The sequence below is a fragment of the Grus americana genome, chromosome 7, assembly GCF_028858705.1.
Source record: "Grus americana isolate bGruAme1 chromosome 7, bGruAme1.mat, whole genome shotgun sequence".
Lineage (NCBI taxonomy): Eukaryota > Metazoa > Chordata > Aves > Gruiformes > Gruidae > Grus > Grus americana.
In genome coordinates this window covers 35,087,183-35,101,541 of record NC_072858.1, presented here as the reverse complement: position 1 = coordinate 35,101,541, position 14,359 = coordinate 35,087,183, and positions in this window count along the sequence as shown.

The following is a 14,359-nucleotide window of genomic DNA, read 5'->3' as shown; positions in this document are numbered from 1 at the left end:
TCATCTGACATGTGTCACTCATATGAAAGGATTTCATAAGGGCAAGCTATACAGACCCAGGAATGCATTATCATTGGCAAAAGGTCAGCTTTTTCTTCTTTTTATTTCCTATGCTATTTCTGAAAGAGCAGAACAACCATTTTACTAATGTCAGGACATGTTCTACATCTAGGTGTTACTATGATAGAAAACATTTCTTCTACCCGTTGCTACAAATAAAAATGTTTCACCCCTCAATCAGGAAATGCTCAGAAGATTACATGAGGCACGGACAGTCTTCAGATGGCTCTGTGGTCCTTCAAACATAACAGCAGTTCTAAAATCACCTTCTCAAAACACCGTATCAGCTTTGATTCTGTCATGCAATGTACAAAAGATATATCCAGAGTTAGAAAATTTGACAACATCTGTTTGCTCACCGAACAAAACCATTACAGTTCACGGTAGAAGAAAAGGTGTTGGTTCATGTTACAAACTGATCTGCCTGCAAGGAAGCAGTTGTAAAAAACTGAGCAGTAGAACTGGAGCTCTAACTAAACATAACTAAAATTATGCTAACTGTGGTATTGAGACAGTGAATATGAACCCTGAGCAGTGAGAGAAATATGTTTCTTCCACTATAAGAACATGTTTCTTTCCATTAGAAGGGGGGGGAAGGGGAAAAAAAGAAAAGAACAGCTTGAAAGCAAATGCCTTCCAATGGATCTCCAAGATTTAAATAACTTGGTATTGCCTGAAGTTTGTGCTCCTCCATTACAGCCCATTATAAGACTGCAAGAAGTTCAGTTTTCTAGTTCTTTGTTGGTTGGGAGTAGAAGTGAAATAGAAGCAGCATTTAGATCCTCAAGCAAAAGTTTGTGTTTCTCCTCTGCCTTACTTGTATAACATCATGGAAATTAGAGTGAGAAAAGGGCAGTGGGTTGCTTATTTGTTTGGAGCATGCTGTTTAAGAAAGAGGCAGTTATCTGTCATCACCGTGAGGGAGAAATAATGACATCAGCTAACTTTGTGTTTCTGTGAGCAGTATTTCTTTTGAATTGAAGTTTTGTAACACTCACTCATTTTTAACTCAAACAATTTACCAAAATTCAGGATCCTGACAGTTGTTTTGATTAGGAAGAGGAGATCACGATGGAGCCAAGTAATTTTTGGATGAAATCATGTTTACTTACATAGGATATATGAAGTTCTGTTTCCCTGATCAGAGGATCAAACACTACAGCCTGTCATTACTCACAGCTTGAAGCCTTGCCCAGCCCACAAACAAAGCAGACTTTCTCTCCACTGGCACAAACCCAATGACAGGTCCCTCTACTTTTTGCTCCCTATCACTCTCCAGTTCTGTGATGTACCTTGCTTTTCTCACACATTATTTCAATACAACCCCTCCCTTCCTCTTAAACTTGCTAACATGAAAACCAAAGCTCCTTTGGACTGCACATGCTTTCATTTTGAGTGAAGTCTCCCATGCCTGTATTTTACACCAGTTGCTCACTCCAGCTTTTCTGAGCTCGTAAGTTTAAAATTATAACGGAGATTATCTGGGATCAAAAAGTTCAAATCATCTCCAAGAGCATGTTTTCAGTGTTCTAGCTGGAACAGCCATCCCCCAGATAAAACACCTCAAGTGAGCAAGATTTCAGACAATATAGAAAAAGCTATCAGAGCACCACCAGAGTAACAGTTCAGGAAAGGAAGACACTAACAGAGTTAACAAATCCAGATAGGAAGTTCAGTCTGTTAAGTGGTTTTATTGAAAAGGGTAAACCCCCCCCCAACAACAACAACCACCAAAACCCCAACAAATCCAAACAAAAAAACCCCACAAAACACGCTATTAGTGGGGGAAGAACAGTCACAGAAAAGCACAGTCAAACTGGTACTCAAGACACCCTCCTTTTCAGTCCTGGGTACTAATGTACTAATGGAGGGGTTGGGTATATCTCACCTCCCTAACAAATATCTGGCCAGCCTTCTCTTTAACACCTCCAGAGAAAGAGTCCAGAGCCCTTCTGAGGGATCTGTTCCCATTTTACAGTACATTTTCCTAACCTCCAACCTGAATTTCTCCCGCGTTAACCTGATGTTTTGCTGTTCTGACCCAAGTATAAAAGAACAATTAGCTGCCACCCTCTGCACAAAACCTGTTGCAAATTGGGATACTGTTATACTGTCTATTTCCTCTTCTTTATATTAAAGATAATCACTTCTTTCAGCTTGCATTCTATGCTTTCTAAACTCTCCCTTGAGTTACCTCCAATTTTTCCACATCTTTATTAAACAACGAAATATGTGTTTTTGCAAGAGCACCACATTGCTGACCTATATTCAGCTGTTGCCTGCTCCAAGGTCTTTTCCTGCCGTTCCTGCTGCCTGGGCAGTTACTATTCTCCATTTTTGACTCCCACTTGCCCCTTATCTTCCCTAGGTACAGGACTTTGAAAAGCTGAACCTGGTCTTGTTAATTTAGTACTTTCTTTCAAATTAACAAGGCCCTTTTGAATTCCAGGTTTGTCTTCCATTGTCCTTACAGTGTAACAGTTTGATGTCCTCTGTGCATTTGGCCAATGGAACCACCATTTCATTACCTGAGTCCTTAATGAAAATACTGAATAGAAATGAGCTGGGTTAGCCCCACTTTAAATGCCCTCTCACTCTGGCAGTTAACTACAACTAGTTTTGAATGGTTTCCACTCCATTGTCTGCAGTATTTTCATGTTGGACATATTTCCCTGTGTAGTATATAAAGATATCATGAGAAAAAAATCAAAAGCTTAACAGAAGTCAAATTATATATCTTCCCTATGTACTGTGTCTATTATCCTGCCCAAGAAAGAAATTGGATTAGTTTGACATGATTTGTTCTTCACAAACCCATAGGGTTTTTTTTAATCACTTCATCATCTTCTGCAGCTGATAAATTGCCTGTTTAATAATTTGTCCCAAAACCCTTTCTGGGCTAAGTGCTCCTGAATTTCTCTAGATCAGTCCATTTTTCCTCCTTTTTTCCACCCAAAATTTTTAAGTGATAACTTTGTGAAACTCGACCTATTAATAAAACTTACTCCACAAAAAAAGATAAACATAACTAATGTCCCAGAAAGTGATCTGCATATAAAGAAAAATACTATTTATCTGAACAATCCCAGGAGTTTCACAAAGGACCACAACTCATCTGGTGAAATTGCCAGAAAGCAGGAACAACTGGGACTGCTTATTTTAGTAAGAATATGAATCAGAGGGGACATGCTGGAAGGATACAAATGAGCGCACAGCATAAAGAAGTTAAGCCAAATGCTCCAGTTAATCCTCCAGTGATGCAAAACAAGCAAGCGAGCAACAAAACTGAAAGGCACACTTTTAAATGGTAAAAAACCCCCACGTTCTTCTCGTTTTAAAAGGACAGCGTATGGACTCCTGTAAAGTGTTGCCAACAGTAAATAGTGAGGGAAAATGCCTAGCAGAGAGGATTAGACATTTCAGTAGATAAGAGCCAGAAGCAAATGCCACCCCCTCCACAGAGAATCTGCAAAGCACCAGTTTGCCTTCTTGAACCTAAACCAAGAGCACGGCCACAGGGAATTGCTACAGCGATTAACTCCAGGGTCTCAGCACTGCTCTTGGTACCCACGTGCTGATCATGTCCACCACCAGCTTGCTCTCCCAGCACGTTCCCACACTTGTGCTTCTGCCAATGATAGCTGGCTGCATTCTTCTTCCCCTCCCCCCCTGCTTTCCAATAGTTTCTCTACCATTTTGCAGCCACGTAACACCTGATCAGCCTCAATCACTCTGCAGTAAGTACTTGCCCCAGGACCAGAATTTTAAGTGACGTGACCGGCCCCTGCAGAGCACTGTGGTTAAAACTTGCCAAATTTTCCCCTGCTTACAGTTTCTGCATCTGGTCTGTTACTCACATTTTCGTGCATTCACTTCCACAACTCGCTTGGCCTCTTCTCCTCCTCCAAAATCATCCTCTTCACTGAAAAACTGAGGTGAAGGACCCATTTAGCCTGGGACCACACATCAAACTACCATACTGCTCACCTCCCTCTTTCTCCATAGCAGCCCACGTTTTCATATGATTAAACCTAAACAACTTTACAGCCTTTTGTTTTAATATCTTTGCAAAGTCCACCTCGGCCCAACTTTTATTTGTATTCCCACTTTAGCCCTATACTCCTTACCCACCAAGTCGAATTTACTGCACACTGTTCAAAGTTTGCTCTGAAGACAGAATTATTAATTTCCTTAGGGCTTTTTACAACACCTGTCGGGATAATATTAGCACTTCATAAATGTTAGAGGAGTTGTAAAATAAATGCCATTTGTTTGAGGAGGGGGGACTTCCCACAGACACTTCTAGGCAAAGAATTGAGGCAAAGAAAATAATGCCAACATTGCACGCGAATTTGTGTACCCAAATGAGATGCCTCACACCTGACTTTTTGAACCAGCTAACGCAATATTGTGGTTATTGGTTCAAAGCACATCTACCACTGACTTTATCTGCAGCTACAAGTCAGCGCTTCTGCAAATCAGACCCCAGGGTCCATAATGATGATCGCACGTGCAATCACAAGGAAAGTGCTTAGTTCACACAACTTGTTCCATAAAAATACACTGACAAAGGCTCCGAGCAAACCCAGCTCTCCAGTGCACCATTCAGGTGAGCCTTCATTGGGAAGGCAGTGTCTCATTGCCCTCCAATCTCCGGTTATACGCAACCCAGACCGCTGGTCCACTTAGCATGCCCTTGCTTCATTCTTTTCACTGCACCCTCATTCCTCTTTTTTTTTTTCATTATCTGCCCCAAGAAACAGCTTGCAACTCACGTCCATTATTCATCCTTCCCGCTCTGGTGCATCCCTCCAGTTTGCGGTTGTGTAATTAAAGGCCATTTCCTAACCACATGCACACAGAGAACTGCATCAAGGTTGCACAAGTATTCTGAGAGCCCGACTTTGCAAATTTAATGTCCTTTCTAAGTCTGTGGTCACATATGCCTATAGTACAGCAGAATTAATAAATAATCATGTTTTCCACTTTTTTACTTAGTGTCTTACAAGAACCACGGAAAGAACACCACACAACCCACGCCCTCTCTTTCTCTCACCTTTTCCTTTGCATGCGTGCACCTCCAGGCTACGTGGGTTGCAACCTGAGAAAGAGAAGGCAGAGCACAAGGCTGCTACAGAGTGGCATGGCCTTTGTGGGTGGGACCAAGATCCAGACACTTCTCCGCACATGCTCCTCTTTCCATGCTCAGCAGCAGCAATTCTTTCCTTCCCCCACAGGATAAGGAGCACAAGACGTGCAGGACATACCTGACAGACTGCAGCCCAAGCCACCGCGTGCAGGGCTGCAGGGTCCCAAATGAAGCAGAAAGTATCTACATCATGGAAAAAACAAAGTGCCACTTGTACAGTGCCATTATGTTCAGTGATACCTGTATGGAAAATACTCTTCACAATCACTACCACAAAATGTTCTCTGCTGCTACAAAATCCTAAACTAGCAGGGAGAAAGAACAAAGAGGAATTTTTAAAAAGGCAGGGACAATTAAGATAAAAAGTGGGGGAGAAATGAACAAGAGTTAAACTTGTGTAGCTAGCATTTTACACCCAAGCTTTTAGCGCAAAAAAGAAAATTGCACTGCATGGAACGCAAAGACTCATTACTAAGATTGCATGTCACTGGGACCTTTGGGGGGGGGGGGGGCGGAATGTGATAGGCAGTTTGGACTTCAACTGCAGTTAAATGTGCCCATCAGTGATTCAGATCATTTTGTCCGATAAGCAGCCATGGGTGTCTGCCGAAGAGAGACACTGCAGTTTGTGTTTGTTGTGTTGTTTTCGGTACATTGACCTAACATCAATGTATTGCAGACAGTTAATATATTTAGAGATTTGCAGAATGATGAGATTTAATCTTTTCAGTGCCCCAGTTCTAGCTAGAAAGGCACGTGTGGGAGCAACTAGGTTTTTCAAAAAATACCACAGATCGTGGTGTTAAGTGCAGATTTTAGTTATTCAAAGTGGATTTATTTTGCTAGAGGAAGGGCGATTTCTACGGTTAGCTACCAATAGAGCCTGTGCCCTTGAAAGATTAATGTTTGCCCGAGGAATTTTTATGTTCCTCAGCTGGAGGCTTTGCTGTCACACCACTGCTTCTGAAGTTCACTTGCCACGGTCCGCTCGAGGCCTCGGGCACTCGGCATGTAGTAGAGCTGGTGCCCCCACACTCCCAGCAGTTGCGCAGGATCCCAGTCTCCATCCAGATCGCGCTCATCCAGCTGCCGCTGAGCAATGCAACCTGTCTGGGAGCTGTGGTGTGCGCTGCAGCCCTGCAACATTCCTCTCTGGCATCAGGGGTTCCTCACGAAATTCAGCTGGTGTTCGGATTTCCCTGTTTACAACAGATCTCACACTGATAAACCCAGTGAGGATTGTTTCTCCAAGAAGCTGACTGGCTGGTGACTATAGTGGTAGATTTTATTATCTGGATAACACTGTTCTGAAAGCACTAATTAAAAGGGCTATTTATTTTGGGAAAGCAAGGATCTTACGAACCATGTTATTTAGATGAAGAAGCTGAGGAGCCTAAGCTAGGCAGCCTACCCACAGTCACACAGTAACTGCAGCCTGGTGCTCTGAAGTTTGTGTCTTCTCTAGGTTTTGCTCTTCTTGAACATAGCCTTTAGTTAGCAAAAAGGTATTTTACTGCTCACTGGAAGGATATATGATTACTCAGCAACTTGCATCACTGCATGTTTTTACTGTTTATTTCAGCTGTGCAAGTTACAAAAGCCATTGCTTTTGGCAAGTCAATAAAAAAAGCTCCCATTGTTCACAGGTTCAGCCCCCACGTTTGTCAAATCTATTAGAAGATAGATTCTGTCATTTACAGCACTTTTCATCTTGTGTAGCCCTAACCACCAGCAGCTGGATTGAGATTGCCTTTTCAGAGTTCACAAGGGACTTTTTCTGCTGTCAGAGCTAAGCAAGACTTAAAAACTAATTCTCAAAGCAAGATTTATTGGAGGGCTAGCATCTGGTGACAAATGTTGAAGGAATAACAAAATCCTTTGTATTGTGGGGTTTCTTGACCTGCCTGTTTATTAATGTTCATCTTTCCTCATAACTCAAAAGCGCAGCTTTGTGCTTCTGATGCACCCTTATGGAAACAAATAAAATTATGCTGCTGCTGCTCCTGCTTGTCCGCATCAGAAAAAAATCAGCTCAGTAAAACGTTAGTGCGGAAGTTGCCAATAACTACATTTGTTTGCTTTCCCTATTCAAACTCAACTAACAAATCTCTACCAGCTCCATGAAAGAACTGACATGTCTTCCAGGAGTTAAAAGACGACATATTTCTAGTTTTTCTTCATTTCTATTTAAAAAGCTCTGACTTCTGTCATAGATAGGGACACCATGCAAGAGTCTGTAACCACTGTCATTTCTGTGCAAGTTCAAAATGCAACTGAGGGACCCTGGTCTGCCACATGTGCTGGAGGTTTGCTGTTGCTAGCAATGAAGGTTTTTCCCTGAATCTTTTCCAACCCCAGTGTGCCAAAAGAAAAACTGCAAGCGACTTTTCCTGGCTGCCCTTATTCAGGCAAAATTCCCAATGCATTTAAGAAGACTTTTCTGCAAGATGGTGTATTTGGAGTCTGAAAAATGGTTAAAATCTGCTCCTTCACTCATACCTACTAGTTTCCTGTATACGCATTCAGATGTTTGCGCCTGGTTCCCAACGTGCAAGAGCTTAGTCTAAGGTGACACCGGCACTCAGGAGCCAGAGGACTGTACGGGAGTAGTACTTCATGTAGCCTACCCTCTTCCTCACAGGACTGCTTGCTACCTTGTCATCTGGGCCCTGGCCTCAGCAGCCAGTTCAACCCTCCTCGACTCCAATGACCGAATTGAGAAGACAAAGCTAAATCAGATTTTCTCAAACCAGCTAATAGGAAAAACATTCTGTTGTGCTTCACCGATCTTGAAGTCCCTCTTGTTCTGTGACTATCTTACTGGGAATAATTAATCAAAATAATATCCCAGATCCAATCACAATTATTCCCTTTGTATAACACAGGCACATAGTGAAAGCTTCCATTATCTCTGTGTTCTTACATCAATATCAGCCAGAATTGTATCGCTGCAGCACTTCAGTTCTGACTAGCTCACTGCTAACTGTGACTCTTAATTGACTGCAATATTGCTGCTTGCCAGGTTTCCAATTTGTATGGGAATCAAATTTGTATTTGTATCAGAGCGTTAGGCATAATATTCCTCTAGCAATCACCTTAGTGATACAGTCATTCCCCTCTGTTACAGAAGCAAGTAGCACAATATTTATAAAAAAACCCAAAAAAACCACACACACTAAAAACACCCCACAACCAAAACCTAAACATTAATCAAAACTAATCGGAATTCCCACCCATTCTATGTAGATGGCTATCACCCATACTCATGTGTTTCTGTGAGCATCTCCCAGAGTAATTTATTGGTTGGAACCTTCTTAAAAGCAGCTAATTCTAAAGTAAACCACATATAATACTTAGGGAAATAAAACTTACATTGCAACCAGAACCTGATTCAAGAAAATAATATTATTCCCCATCAGACACTGAAAAGAGCAGACATATCAGTAGAAACAAACACAATCTGAATTTTAAAACCTTGTTACGGGTTATTTTCAGGCAACCTGTTCTACAAAGACTTGCAGATATATCTAATTTATGCCCTGAAATTAATCCTATTGTTTTCAAAAGATGATATTGTGGCACCAGAGCCCTCTCTCAGGCCAGTAATCCACACACAGTTTGCAGAGGGACTCACTGTAAAGCTAAGCACTAGTTCAAGGTTTTGCAATACCAATTCCTCACATTGGGAAATCAGATGTGTGGTTTGGGGCAGCAGCATTATACACTGGGGTCTCTGGATGCGCTTATACAAAATACAGTGTAACAAGTCTCTAGTCCTGGTCTTTGAGAGAAATAAGCAGATCTCAACTCAGAAATAAGACTGAGATCCAATTGCTTAATTGTATAGTGGTATAAGCAAGCCTTCCCCAACACACTTATAAATCCCCAATAATAGAGGAGTTGAATTATTTGTAGTAATTATGAACAATTCATTATGAGCTAGCAAATAAGTTTTAAAAAACTCCACCTCATTGGCCACTACAAGGAAATTTGTCAACACAAAGAAATAAATTCATCAAAAATTATCCCGTATGAGTTATCTGGGTAGCCCTGGTAAATATATAACCTCTTCTCAATTTTATTAGCTGCTGCCCAGCTCTCACACACAAAATGCCAGTGATTGCATGTGCAATAAATATTAATGGTTCATAAATTAGATAGCATTATTCTTCTTGACATAACACCATTTTGCAAGGCCCCACGGAAAAGGTACAGGCGGTTTGTTGAGCAAGCTCTGATAGAAGAAAAATATGCCTTTGTTTTCGCTTTTAAAAGCATTTGTCAGGATTTATAGGGTATATCCAGAAGGCAATTAAGGCGACATTTTACAGAAAGCTACCATATGCCCTCAAATAACAAAGAGCAATAAAAGGAAAGTGTGATCTGTGAAAACAATTTGATTTATTGAATTACATTTATAAAATGTAGATACTTTCAGTCTAAACAATTTGTATAGGAGGAGCCTATGCATAAAGATAACCCAGAATCTTCATAAGGACTAAGCTGCATTGTTCATATTACAGCAGTGCATTGCTACCGAGGCTTCATTTTTGGGTGATAAAAGCAAGACGGGCTCTGTCCCCTCAAATGCCACTTCCTAGAAGACAGCAGCACCGGGGCATAGACACAAGCCAGAACCAGGGCACACTGGGGCATCTGCTGCCACGCAGGCATTACTGCTAAGGGGAATTTCAAGGCTAGCCTAGCAGGCACCCAACAGAGCCGCCCTCCAGGAGTTACAAGGAACTTTGCCTACCCCTGGCAAGAAACATAAGAAGTAGTGAAGGAGGAGGGTGAGAGACTGGCACCATCTTCAGGGCAGAAACAAGAGTTAACAGGTCATACCCTCGTGGGGCAGGCCTGCAAGGGTCTTAAAAAGTGAAGAATGACAGCTTTTAGAGGGGAGGAAAGTAAGCGCTGGAGAGATGCAAGAAGAGCAGTGAAGTGCTTAAATTAACAAGGAAAGAAATTAATCTCAGTAGCAGTATTTTAAATAAATATAAATGGAGTGTGAGTGTTCTCCTACGTAGCTCCAAACATTAGGTGATGAAACCTGAATCAGAATTTTAGTTGTGCAGGCACAGAGATGCTGCTGCACAGAACGGAACAGCAAAGTACAGACACCGTGAAAGTAGGATGTGAGGACAAGGGACACACTGAAACAACACTCACGATGCAGCCTGGGCCATGACAAAGACAGTGTGTGTGGGGGGTCTTCTCTTCAGTGCCTGGAAAAGAAAAACGTGAGAAAGTGACCTTTAGCAAGGAAAGGGCAAAAGACTGAATTTTGTTAACTGAATTTCCACAAAGAGTTGTCCAAAATGCTACAACCTTAGCTTGCATTTGCTAAGTGTGCATAGATCCCTGAATCTAAGTCCATATATGAGACTTCCAGAGATGCACAGAAAAGGAAAATGTAGTTAGATCTCCAGCAAAGGTCTGTCACTGCTGAAGGCATTTCAGTTCAGAAATAAGGATAAACTGGGAAGTATCTACAATAAGACACCAGAAAACAGTTCATTAAGCTTGAGGGTGAAATAAGATAGAATGGAGAGAGGAAAATGGACTGAAGAGTGGCTGGTTTATTTTAAGGTATAGGAGATTACAGTGAGATCCCATTTTCTGTGGAGGAGCCTGCAAAATTATACTGGTTAAGAAAAAGGGAATGGAAGGAATTGCTAACTGAGAAGCCCGAGGGACTGGGGAGCATATAAAGTGTGCTAAAGTGGGTTTTTTAGTCACTCAAAAAGCTTAGAGTTGCTAAGTAAAGAGGACGGACTTTTCTGATGGTACAAGTAGACTGAAACTTAGCAACTCAGTCAAGAGAAATGCTGAGTTCTCTGCAACTCTGTTGTCAGGAAGGACCAAACTAGGTCCCTGTGGAAGGACCAAGTCACCAGCAATATGTTTGATGCATACAGTTTATAAGCTGTCCATTCCTCATTTGAGATGGGACTTGAACTGGCTGAGAAGGCAGTGGTTTGAGTTAATATAGAGAAATACAGACATGGAAATACTGCTTCTTTCTCCTTCCCTCTGTCTGTAGCACACACGTAATATAGGATGGCATTTGCTTTGTCTCTCACAAATATTGATTCACAACAGACAAGCTGAGCTGGGGATCAGCACACTTGGGAATGTGTAAGCAAAAACAATTTCTCGCCTTGGGGAATCGGGGCGGGGGGGGATACTGGGTGCAGAAAACATACAGTGGCAGTGAACACACAGAGGTACAGAGCTGAAGGACACCTCATATCCAAGCTGAGCTCACAAGCACATCCTCAACTCTAGCAGATACTTATGGAGGACACATTTTCCCCATTATTTGAAGGGCTTCTGGTTGCTGTAGTCAGTGAAGTAGGAGCTCAAGGCCTCATCCTTTCCTAGGGGGTTAACGAGAAGGCCTCCGCTGAGCAAGCATCTGTGGAGACACTAAGGAGCAGAAAGATGTTGCGCATACAGTAGTACAAAACTACAGGATATTCACATGTTCAGTTTTTACAAAGTAAAGCTATTTCTTCTGCTCACTTAATATCTTTATAGCATTTCAGAAACCTGTGAGACTGAAAAAGATACTGCCAGGTCTGATGAAAGGAAATATTAAGTAACCCTAAATACTAGTTATTTAGATTTTGTTTAGTTTCAGGTACTTGACAGTAAGTGACAGAGCTCTCCTGGGGGCTCCATTTCTGCAGTTTTACCATCACCCCAAACTGGGCTCCAGTGCTGTACCTTGGCAGTTGATTCCTTTATAAATAGAATATTTCCATTTGAATTCCCTACCTGGGTCAAAAGAGTCACGTATTGAGAATCCAAAGAATCCCATGTGCCCCTGTCATTTTTTACGATCAGCAGAAAATACAATCTCTACATTCAAAGTAAAGGATATAAAAGTGCAGAACACCTGCTTGCTGCAACCGCAACTGCCTCGCTCTGAACTGGTGAAACGTGGCGATATTCAGTAATTTATAGAGCAACAAAGACAAAACAGTAGGAGGTTGCACTTCCACGACCAACAGGCCAATATAACAAAAGGGGGGGAATGTGATTTGAGGTAGTCAGACCAAAAGTGACACAGATATTTCTGCTTCCTGCAGTAAATAAAATATGCTGTGTCAGCTGGAAAAAAAGCACTCCAGCAATGCTGTCCATCTTAAAAGAAAGGTAGCGGTGAGAGAAGGTCATCTGCCACAGCTGCAGCATGTTTAATGTGAAATTTGTTCCTCAGAAGGAGTCGGTACTGAGACAGTCAGGGTCCGGCTAGCCACAGGAACTGCTCCCCACAGCAGCCTTGCCAGCAGCTCAACGGCAGAGCTTGCAGCTGGACTTGAGAGAAACAAAATTCAAACCACTATTTCAGAAAGCTACAGGAAGCTGCTTCCTCATATCACAGCACCATATTTCTAAGCTATGGACTGAAAAAGAAAAGAATTAATTTTCTAATGTACCCATGTTACCCTGGTGATTTCATTGTCTTTACCTCCTCTGCACATGCCCTGCAAATGGAAGGATTATTTTTTTCCCCGCACTAAGCACTGTTGTTTTATGTCTAGAAATGCTTTCCATCCCACAGCCTGGAGATAAGTCAACTGATTTTAGAGAGTTTCACCATTATACAAAAGCTGGACAAGAAGTCACTATCCGCTTTGTTTAAGGAAAGATTTCAACACCAGCGCATGCAATTTCAGCATAAAGAAAAAAAAAAAACCATATTAATACAGCAAATCCCTTATGGTTTCTTCCAGCCAACAGAAGAGAGACCTTGAGCCACATGACCTGTTCCACCACATCAGCCAGAAAGGTGCTTATTTCTCACAGCCAAGGAATAACAAATTACCAGAGAGCAACAAGCTGGCGTCAAACTGCCCAGCCTTTCCTGCAGCCAGGACCTCACTACTCCACATACGGAATGTATTGTCCGAACTATCAAAGGGTTCACCAGGCTAATCTTTACTTTATCTAGCCAGTGATTTGCAGGCAGTGGAAAACAAACAAGCAAACAAATAATGAGATCACAAATTTCCTGAAGTTATGAGAAAGGTAGGTTTTGTTTGCATAGTAATTATCCTGGTTCAATTACAGTAAGAATAGTCTTAAAAGAAAAGTTGGTCTCCTTCCTCTTGGGGCAAAAATGAGTAAGAAACTATAATTATCTTCCCTGCTTATTTTCATGAGAGTTGAAGTATTTCCTGTAGAGGATGAAAAAGACAGTACTTAGCATGAAAATAAGACATTTATTTTCAAGAGATATGGGAAATTCTACACACTACACCTTTAAAAGCTTCTGTTCATTGCCCCTAATGTTCAATAATTTTTATCCAAAAGTAGTACTTCTTAGATAGACTGTCAACTGCTCTCCAGTCACTTTATTATACGCCAGGCATGTTAATATAAACCTGCAGTCATTCTGCTGAGGTCCATGTTCTAAAAGTGGTCTTTAATTATTTTTCCATACTATCTTAGTGTAGTTTCACAGATGACACTGACAGTCCCCATTTAGACAGTAAGAATAAATCCCTAAGATCATAACACTACGCATTTTGAAACCTGCATATGACTTTCCCCAAGAAATTGCACAAATAAATCACCTGAAAGCAATAACAGTGTAGGAAAATTCTACAGCTCCAGACAATGTGCAATCAGCCAACACACACTGTATATATTCCTTTGCCTTTATCACGTCTGACAAGCGTACGGTTTGAGACTGACAACAGAGACTGTCTGTTCATCAGGAACAGGGCAGAATTTATAGAAATACCTCTTGAAAGGAAGCACTCCAGCTGGAGTGCCAAATCTCCACGTCAGCTCCAGAATGGTAATAATTTGTGCTCTATTTTCCTATAAAGCAACCTTTTCTTATAAGAATATTCAAAGAGCCTTTGGAGCTGAGTGTAAACGCTTCAGCTATACTACTTCTACTAAAATGACATAGTGCAACTATGAAGAGAACAAGCAGTGATGATTCAGGATATAGCAAAGTATATAGAAGTGTGCCTTTTGCCTCTAAATTACCATGTTAAAAGTGGTTTAGGTCAACTGGATGGCTGCCTCACAAAATTTGCTGCTGAAACAGTCCGGTTTCTAATTCAGAGGAGCCAGATTCTGATCACATGCATGCTGACGTGCAATTGAGAAAATATTAACTACATC